The 10,747-nt window shown below is 36.8% G+C and overlaps 1 long non-coding RNA gene across 2 annotated transcripts in view; it reads left to right on the top strand.

The window, feature by feature from the left end:
* The window catches only part of LOC140327783 (uncharacterized), a 45,448-nt gene extending 42,515 nt beyond the window's left edge, over positions 1 to 2,933 (top strand). The window contains exons 2-3 of one of the 2 annotated variants that reach the window (XR_011920123.1): positions 1,089 to 1,299; positions 2,555 to 2,933. This is a non-coding gene — a long non-coding RNA (uncharacterized lncRNA). Of the gene's footprint in view, positions 1 to 1,088; positions 1,393 to 2,554 lie in introns of those variants that run through there. The other variant, XR_011920122.1, reaches the window with a different exon arrangement.
* Positions 2,934 to 10,747: the final 7,814 nt, after the last annotated feature.

Genomic DNA, 10,747 nt, shown 5'->3' with positions numbered 1-10,747 from the left:
AGGGAGATCGACGGACGACACTGGACGGAGGACGACGCTGGAATACGAAAACGACGCTGGATGAGCACAGGGGGACCAGGTAAGTAAGGATGGGAAAAATCTCGGGGTTAACCATCCTTGCAATTTTTTTTTGCCCGAACTTAACTTAACTTGTCGGGCTTAACGGCAAGGAGGTTAAAACATGGATCACAGGTTTGCTTGTTTCAAACAAAACCCTCTTTACACTCCATATATTTGCACAATAGTGTCTTTTTAGCAAAACAAGCAAAACATGGGGAACCAGGTGCATTCCAGGTCAAAAAACATAATATAGTGTAAATTGATACTAGAAAAGCTTTGTTCTTACATATTGTCTGCTGATTCTTATCACTATAATTAATGACTGTCAAGACATAAGAGCTATTCCCTATGGTGTCATGGTGAACAGACTTATACCCTTAGTGGGCAGGCAGTGTACTATGGAAACATATGATATGATGTCCTTATTAAACATGTTTTATTATAATATTTTTTAAGAAAGCAAATCCACTGTAGACTAAAACCATCCTAACTAATTTTATGGCACTTGGACTTGAAATGGAGCTAATAGATTTAAATCTCCTTAAGTATTCTGGAATGATATTTTAACATTTCCATAAACAACGTTCGCGGTTTGCAATAATGAAACGTAATCTTCATAAATCAGCAGTGATGTTAGATTAATAAACAAGGAAAGCATGTTAAAACAGCACCGCATTCTTAAGCACAAAAAAAGAGATGCTCCTAAGTAGGCTCCAGGGCTTCTTATGGGTATTTTGCCTCTCTCAGTGTATATGCGATGAGTCTGGGAGGTCAAGAGAAAATAAGCATAAGTCACAGCAAGACTTAAAAAATAAACAGCAACATCTGGCAAACAACTTCCTTTCTGATTCATAGGGAAAGTGCATTTCTGAATCTTGGTGTGAAATGTTTCTCTTGGCATTTAGCTTCTCCGTAAAATTTAAATCTGGGAAGAAATAAAAAAAAATAAAAAAAAAAAACTGATGCACAATTTCTGTGCACAAAGTACCTTTTAGTTTAAGTTTTTTTTTGTTTTTGTTTTTTTATAGTGTCACCCGACAGAACAAGAACAATTATCAACACGTGAAGCTGTCAAAGTGTCCTCCTTAACACATCTTGAAATGTGATTTTTGTGCCTAGAACAAACCATGTTGCAAGCTGTAAACCTGTTAATGGGATTCCTAAAGATTATCCTGCAAAACATCTGAAAAAGATGGATTTACTTTTGATCTCCAGACATGAAGAGGGAAATATTACATGGTAATTATAGAGGATAAACACCAAATAGCAGTGTATTCCAATAACTTTACCATTGATTTTGATGTTAATGTTTAATAAAAAAGACTAAAAATATGCAGTCCTTTATTTTTAACCTATGAAAGATGAAAAAGGAACTATCTTAATGAAAATAAAAGTACATGACATAAAAGCAAGGGCTCAGACGGCATATTTATAGTTTATATATTTTGTTCTGCCAACAGAACCATGGGATGTCGTCCTCCTGCTTTAAATTGTAAGGGTATTTTAGTATTTTATAAAAGCCATCAAACTAAATAAGGCCTTGTTCTCATCACATGCACTCATGCATTTTACTGCACTTTCCAACATATACAAGATACATGGCATGAGAAAATCGATTAATTCTGCCGGGCCCCTTTGCACCAACGCATTGCGGTAAGGTGTGTTAACATTCTTGCATGCCGCATTCACCCATATTTTCCATTTAATAAAAAGCTTGGTGTTAACACATGACTTTCTAGCTTGTTATCTGGAAATAAACCAATTAATGTACCGGACTGTACCCTAGTGCATTTATAAAGTTCATAGAGCACCAAGATTAATACTAACAATATAAATTATTTATTATTAGGAGTACATTGTTACATCTAATGCACATATTGATGGGCTCCAATGTTAATGGAAACACAGACTGACAAACATCAACAGTGAAAGACAGACAGACAAACCTACAGTAATAAGGTGAGGTCCCTGGTAAAATTAGGGTCCCAAAACCAGGATGAATTTCTGACAAACTCAAGCAACGCTTTTCAAAGTTTACTTTACAGTTCTTAGATTTGGGTTTGAAGCCCAATGGGGTGATATTTATATAGATAAAATAAAAAGACATGGGGCCTAATTCACAAGACTTTATTACAAAGATAAGGATCCTTATCCTTACAAATAAATATTCTCATGCTGTTGAATTAACGTTGTAATATAAATTGAGCCTTGAATTTTGTAGAAATATGTAGCAACAATTGCCAAATATAAAAGTAGGTGAAACCTAATATCCCTAGGGTTATCCTTAAAGTGTAAGCTCTTCCTCCTGTTTCATTGTTTGTATCAGTCTGTCATCTTCATCCTCTACTTAATGAACAGCATTGTGTAATATGTTGGTGCTTTTTAAATAGTGTTTAGTAATAATATTAAGGTGTAATTCAACATTTTTTTTACATTTTTGCTTCCCCTCCTATTGAGAAGAAAAATGTGCCCGAACTTTACTTGCTCTCTACAGGTTCCAGCATTGGGGGTGATTTACAAGGAAATTGCGCATAAGGTCGGCAGCAGAAAGAGATGCTCGCCTGTGTGGGTATATGATCGATTCATTAGCATGCAATCTTATGGGTGAGCTTTGCATACGTGGATTTTTATAAATGAGCATCCAAGCATTAATACGAAAGCATATCCAGGTTTCTCTTCTTCACGAATGCACTACTAGATGATAATATGCAAATAGTTAAAAAGTCTAAATTGAGTGACCCATGCAAGGCCTGATTCTACCTGAAGTTGAATCCAGGTAAAATCAGGCCCTGTGAGCTCAGGTCTCAGTGACAGATCTCACGGTAATTAATGTCCCACTGTCTGTGGTACATTTGTCAACAAAAAATTTAGATAAAAGGACAAAACACATTTTTAGTAATTAGTGGGGTGAATAGAATAAGAATGCAATTTAATATTGTCGGACTTATTTAAATATAGTATTTAAAAATGCCTTATTTAAATTTTTGGTGGGTTTTATTTCTCATAAAAAACAGTGTAGGGTCCACCAGTTTTAAAATCAAGACCCATGTGACCCAATGATGAGGGCCTCTTCTCTACAACATGGCCAGTGTTATGAGGGTCTATGGGTGGGGGGCTTCTTTGGAATCTCGAGGTGCCTTTTAATAAGGAGGCCTCCAGTTAACTGATGCCCCATCCTGGGGAATGAGTACTGTGGCAAATAGTACCCCTAACCCATTCCCTGCAAGGAATATAAAATCCCAAGAAATAAACATAAAAAAATAAACAGAATCCAGCGATATCTAAAGTATACCCCAGAACCTCCTGTGTTTGTTGTACTGTGTCCCAGCTGTCCCATCATATAACTATATGCATACATCTATGTGCATAACGATATATTTTTAATATTAACAAAATTACTAATTTTTTTTTTAATAAAACAGATGTAAGAGTTACATAAGTAAAGGCCTAAATGGAGAAGCCATAAAAATACACGGTCCACATAAGGGTATTTCATCACAAATGATCTCCTTCAAAGTAAATATCTTTATTTAAATTTTGGATAAAATGAGAATAAAGGTTGCATGACATATCATCTAAAAATCTAAAAAAAAAACATTGTTCACCATACTTATATATTTGGATAAAAGTTTAGTAGATGCACCAGTTAAAAGGCCTTGTAAAAATGTTTTATTATTCGCAGTGGTTATAATGGGTATGACTCCTTAATATTAGACAGCTGGGTAATAAAACTTCTGGCAATACACAAGGAGATTCGCCAGTTTTAGCAGAGCAGTCATGAGGGTAATTGTAATTTGAAATGTTGCTTCTCCCTAAGCTTTTTTCCCATATTTGCATAGGCATACAATTTGAACATGTGTTTCTCTAAACATACATCTAACTCGGCAGCAAGCCCCCGCTCAGCTTCAGGAGACTGGTTGTGTTTCCCAAGACACGTTTGCCCCTAGGACTTAATGGGCTTCTGGTGATAGGCTGGCAGTAGATCAGGAGCCCACAGAATAAGGCGTACCTAAATTCAGAGTTTTCACTTTACATAAAAGGGTAGAGAACCATTTTATGTAAGGTAAAAATTCTGTTTTTGTTTTTTTTAATGCAGAACCATTTTTTGTGCACAGCCTCAGAGTGCTGGGGATGCCAAAAAAGTATATTATAGACTACACAGCTAAAGGGCAGCAAAAGATGCTGCTACTTTCCTGCTGCTACAAGGGACACCACTGGACAGAAAAAGATGGGAAGAGAAACTGCAGTGGCGCACAGCACAGAATTCCCAGCCCCAAGCGTCTCCTGACAGTCTCGATTTCTGTTTTCTTTCCATTGCTTCCTTGTATGTTCCATTCCACCATCTTCTTTCTTCTTATGACACTGCTTGGTCTTGTATGATGCCCCAGGTGACTCAGTACCCAATCTCCAGCGTATGAAGAAGAAGCAGCCCGCAGACTCCTGACATATGCGAGTTTACCTTTCAGTCTTTATCGCTGAGGTTAAAAATAGGTGGGGCAGGCAAATCTATAAAAAAATGTGGAAAAAAGGTTTTCAATTACGTAAAGAAAAATGCAATCCTGTTAGATACATTTATATTTTTATAATAGGTCTACTTTAGTGTGGTATTCTATAAAGCTTTCTATAGTTTGTAGTAGTAGTCCACAAGCCTGATTTGGAATAAAGTATAACCATATTAAACTGTATGCATGTAAAAAGAAATACCATGCCTGATGGACACAAAGAAACAGAGATAAATAAAATGCAGTTTTTTTTCTTTATTTACTATAAGCTGTGTGTAAAATATTGCATTATTTTATGTCTCTGCCCATACTAAGATGCTTATGAGATCTCTTATAAAATGTGTCTTCTTCACTCATCCTAAACTTTTGGGAAAGTTCAAGTATATGTGATCATATCACAAATCATTTCCAGATAAAGAAATACTTATGCTTCTCCTTCATACTATCAGTCATTTTATTAATTTTCTATCGAGTCTTTTCAGTTAGTATTGGATTGCTTTAATATTTATTAAATCACAAGGTAAATATTTGTATCTATTATTATTGATCTGCTAATATATCTAAGCAATATGGTAAATGATGTCATTCCTCTTTATCAGACCTTTATAACAAGTACAGTCATGAAATGGATGAGGAAATGGGGATGACCTGTCATTAAGATATAGATAGAGCGTATCTGTATTTAGTTGAGTGTATAAAAACAGATTTGAACAAGTTTCCTTCTTCAATTCAAAGAAAAAATTTCACTTAGATGTCCTTTTCTTTCAAATGTTTAAAAGTTTGAAAAATGATGGTTTATTTGGTATATAAACACGATTCACATCATTTTATATATTTTCCCATTATTTGTATAAAAGTTTTGTTTTACAAGTAATTATTTTCATACAGCCTGCTTCCATGATAAGTATTTTCCAATAAGATTCTGTAAAATGCAGCTTTATGGCTTCATAACATTTCATGTTTACCTAACACAAACTGCTATCGTACTCTATTCTATATGTTTTTAGTGAAATAAATATTTGCTCATAATATTTTCCATTTATGATGACTGGCTCACTTCTGGAAAGAGAGTTATTCATTCCCAAAAAGATGTGCTGATTGACATAGGTTATGAAAACACATTCTTCAGGGCTTTCTGGCTCTACAAAGATGAGAAGGATGGGCATTATTGAATTTTGTGAGAAAATATGCTTCTTATAATATTTTTATATTGTAAGCTATTATTTTAAATCGCTTTATCTCATTAAAAAGCATTACAGTATTAAAGTTGGACATTTCACATATACCTGCCCTTCTCCACCTTTTTAACATGAAAGGACCCTCGAAATAACCTTCAGATCCCAGGAAACACCAGTTTATAATTTCTTTATCTACAATTTACTATACATACTTTAAAGCAGAACTAAACCGAAAACAAAAAGATTACACTTACCTTTAATCCTGCAGGTCCCTCGATGGCACTGGTCCTTCCCGCAATCAGATCCCATGTTATGTGATGTGCGTGATCAGGTGACATAGCCCGCTGTAAAGAGGGAAAAAAAGAGAGCCAATCTCACTGCGCTGGCATCTCTTTTCTTCATGGAAAAAATGCCCCTTCTGCACATGCCTGACATTAGGGCATGCGCAGAAGGAGCACCCAGAGCCTCCCAGGATGCGTGGCGTAGGTATCCAGGGAAGCTCTGTGTTCCCATTCAGTCTGATCAGCCAGGACGATCAAGACTAAAAGGGAAGGTGCTGCATCTTTTTTTTTTTTTAAAAAGTGAAAATGTTGAGCTGAGGTATGCTTTAAGTAGTAGTACCCAAGGTGGTCAGTGGGAAGCACTATATATTTATGGGCACTGGGGAGAATGCCCCTCTTACAAATAGCGTAAAAATGATTACATAATTTGAGCCTAGTGGCAAACTGCTAGACCCCAACAGTGCCACGTGACAGAGGGGGTGACTGAATCTCTCTTTGCAAACCCCAACATCAGTCAATACATGGCCATTTCCAAAGGTTGTGACAGATGAAGAAGTATGGGAAAGTGCTGCAAACGTTAGCATTACTGGGTTAGATGGGTGTTGGGTTTTAATCCATTGACTGCAAAGGACCTGTATCAAATGAGCTTGTTTTAAAATTTTACCAGCAGACTTAGGGCTGTATTGTAGAGTGGATTTTAATTGCTATAAAACAGCTTGATCACTTCTAAGCGAATTGAGTTGGCACATTTATGTGCTAGTGGTGCTCTTCCTTGCAGGCACCAGGAGGTAGCTGCACCATCTTGTAGCCATTGATTACCAATGAAACCCATGGGTTTGCTTAAAGATAACATATGTTCCTTCTGCTATGGTAATATGGCAGCTCCAATAAACATTTCACAGTAGTGTGGTCTTTCTTTTGTATGTTAACAGAACACTTTCACTGTTCTGTAGTCTATGATCTTTATTAGTATAGGGTATAGTAGTTTTATTGCAGAGTTTAATTGCCTTTTAAGTTTTTTTTTTACAGCAGCATAAAAGCATGACGCCAGAGAACCTTTGAAGGGAAAACAGCTGGTTGTGCAGCTCTAGTTAAAGCCTGAGTACTGCTCTTTTATGTTCTTCCACATATGTACAGTAAAGTACACCTTGATGTCCTGCAATTACCTTACTCCCACCGGTGTAAATGGCTGTTTCCCGGCACAGTCCAGCAAAACAAATGAGAAAGGATAAACATAATTTATTCGTTGGTGATACTAACTATTGCTCTTAACATCTGAAGAAATTCACTTCTAGCACCTGTATAATAAATGTGAAATATGTTAAAATGAATTTACCAATAATGAATATATTCTTATACAGAATATACTACTTTACCTTGATGTAAAATAGTATGTTTTGTTAGAGAAACCAGTCTGGATAAAGTGAATAGTTAGTATACATTTATATTCAACATGTCATATTATGTTGGTGTGAAAATAAAATCAAAACACTGTTTTCCCTCCGTCTTGGAATAAGTATCAAAATTTAGGACTTGACTTCTGCAATGTTAATTCTTGACAATGTTCTTCTCCTTACAACTGATAAGCTGCTTTATAATACATATGTTTTACTGCATAGTAGATTTAGCAAAATACTCAAGTCCATTATAACCTAAAGCTCCAAAGTTCCTAACTATCTTAGTTTTTGCAGGGAGCCACCTGGAACCCTATCTCATGGATGTAAACTGATGAGTTTTTTGAAGAAAGCTGCCAGCTTACTGCCTACCCTAGCTGACAGCAAAATGTAATATACTGATTGCATAGAGGGTAGAAGTGTTCATTTATTATTTATTTGTGAACTCCCAAAACTGTAACTATTCTGTTTCATTTTGCAGTAATTCATTAATATATACTGCTCAGATAAGACCTGGAGATAAGCATTTTATTAATATTATTATTATTAAACAGGATTTATATAGCGCCAACATATTACGCAGCGCTGTACATTAAATAGGGATTGCAAATGACAGACTAACAAACCAAAAAGTATAAAAACAGTGCAACAAATGTAACAATAAATTAATTATATAGCAACATAATTGCTATGATCTCACCATTGAGCTTAACAGATCCTCCTTAGTCGCGCAGCTGAAATCTAATCGCCTTAATTGTCGGATGCGCGACCCCTATTGCCCATTTTGTTATGAAGGCAAGCATCCGGCTTGGCAGTGAGGAGGCGAGTGTACGAGCGCATATGACTGCAGCCCACGGTAAACCGGCTCGATATAATGACGCGAAAGTACGCGCGACCAGCGAGCGCGGATTTTATTGATAAATTAGGCCCAATGAGTTATCAGATGAGGAGTGCAGGGGGTAGTGCCAACAAAGAGAGAGCAGGATGAATGATACATTTTACAGATAATTGGGAACCATATGTGTACAATAAACAATGTGGCATACTGAAGTCCAAGAGAAGCAGTCCAATAATATGGGTTCAAGTGAGGCTTGTAAACTTGTTCCAGGAGTGAAGGATGATGATTCAGTCAAAGAGATGGTTTGATGAAATACCAGTTTAGATTGGTAACAGCAGCAGCAGAGGATGTGTTGGAGTCCAGGTGGATAAATCAGTCCAAAGGTGGAGGATAGAAGTTGCAGAGTAAAATAGAATGTCCAAATCTGTTCCAATTCCTAAGTCAATTCCCTGGATTAATTCCCATTGCACCTATAATTTGGGCACTTGAGATTTGGGCACCTGACCAGGGTCCCAACGTGACCTTGCCTGTTGTTTAAATAGAAGTGCTTTGGGTTCTGATTATGGATTTTTAATGTATAAGCATGACATCTATCTTATCCATCAAACTCCCACTTGTTACACTATAGTCCTCTTTTCTTCCAGGACCGTCTCATTATTCTCTCTATGTAATAAGTACAGATTTTGTAGCTATTTCATTAGCATATTGATGAACCAGCTATTAGTAGATTAAACTTTTATCTTTAAACATGCAAATAATCTATGGGAAGTATTTTCGATACAATCAATAGACTGGCAACAGGATATTTTTAATTTTTAATGTATTTGGTCCTAGAGAGGACCTAAACTCTAACTTCAGATTTAACATTAGATATCTATCCTCAGTTACTTGCACTGGAATGTCAGTCCCCCTTAGAGGTGCTGGCAGGGTCAGCTTGAATCCATGAAAAATAAAACATTCATTATATGTATGGAAGTGGCCTTGTGCGTGGCAGGTTGACCTTCACTCTGACCTTCCTCACCGACCACACTCCACCCTCACTGCCCAAGCTCTCCAAACAATCAAGAAGCGAGTTTGTTGATTTTTTTTTTTATTGGTTGGTATGTTCGTTATATTTAACAACATTTCCATATGATTTTCATGTAGCATCCAGGGACAATTTACTGCCTTCATAGACTTGATTTGGTGCCATTTACAAATGTTTGTGCAAGCAGATTCAGGCATTTTTCACACCTGGAAAATGTACAAAAATTGAAAGCAACAGCATGTCACTTGTACAGGGATGTCATTGTACAGAAATTTTTTACTTGTGCTGATATGTCACTAATGCAAGGATGTCACTTTGCAGGGATTTATACTTGTGCCATGTATAAATCCCAGTATAAATCCCTGCAGAGGAGTCATTTTTGCAGGAATGTCACTGTATACAAATGTCACTTGTTCAGAGATGTCATGGTGCAGGGATTTCACTTGTAAAGAGATGTAACTTGTATTGGGCCTACAAATGCATATTAGGGTGTTTTAATATTTTTGACAATAAAAATAATTATTTTAAATGTATACTGGTGACCCCTGCTAGTAGACAAATAAAGCAATCTATACCTTTACATGAATTGAAAAATATGTTTTATTAAGTCTGTAAGCTAAACTGAGAGTTTTTTGACAAATGATATAGTATACTGATTATTCCAAGGATCCCTTCTTAAGATAAAATGGGGGCTTCTGCCACTTCCTCCAAAAAAAACTTTTCCTCTGGGCTGGGCTTTCAAGTATTAGAATCAAACGTTTTAGGGAAGTTGTGGATTTACTTTTGGAATGTGTGGGCTTACCTTTGGTGCACCTGTATACTGATACTCAGGTGGCTTATGAAGCTTTAAAGATAATTTTGCCAGATGTAGGAGTTTCTCAGAGGGATTGCTGCTCTGGGGACCACCACAACCGGAGCAGCAACTTAGTAGGCCACATGGCACAGGACCCAGCACAAGCTTCCAAGTCTTCTTTCTGCTGCACTGGGCTGGTTATCTTCACACTCCTATGAACAAAGATTATTTTACAGGTATTTCACTTTTGCCCTAATGTTGGGCCCTCTGACTAAATCCTTTTGGAAACCTACTGTTCAGGTGGACCAACTGCAGTCCTGTATGTTTCAAACTAGAGGCCCTGCTCAGTGAGTTTGAGGCCTCCTATGCAGCACAGGTCCAGCAGGAAGCAGTGTAGTCGCCCAACAGAGTAGACAACAAAATCAATACAATCTTCGCTGCACATTCACTTACTTACGTGTTGTTCTCTACTAACCAACTGCCAGAAAACATCTTTGGTTGTTGTAGTGTGTTGAATAGATTTTTCCTCTGCCTCGAAGATCTGGCTTAGTAGGACTCTCAGGAAGGATATTCTGGCATTATTCTTTATCACCATTTCCTCTTGGCCTGAGAAGCATTTTCTGAAAATCTTAACTGTTCATTAGGTAGTCTGTGGCTTTGTGGCTCTTAACAAT

Source organism: Pyxicephalus adspersus, chromosome 3 (genome assembly GCF_032062135.1).
Source record: "Pyxicephalus adspersus chromosome 3, UCB_Pads_2.0, whole genome shotgun sequence".
NCBI classification, from domain to species: Eukaryota; Metazoa; Chordata; class Amphibia; order Anura; family Pyxicephalidae; genus Pyxicephalus; species Pyxicephalus adspersus.
The sequence above is the reverse complement of the archived record's forward strand: the minus strand, read 5'-3'. Positions and strand labels throughout refer to the sequence as shown.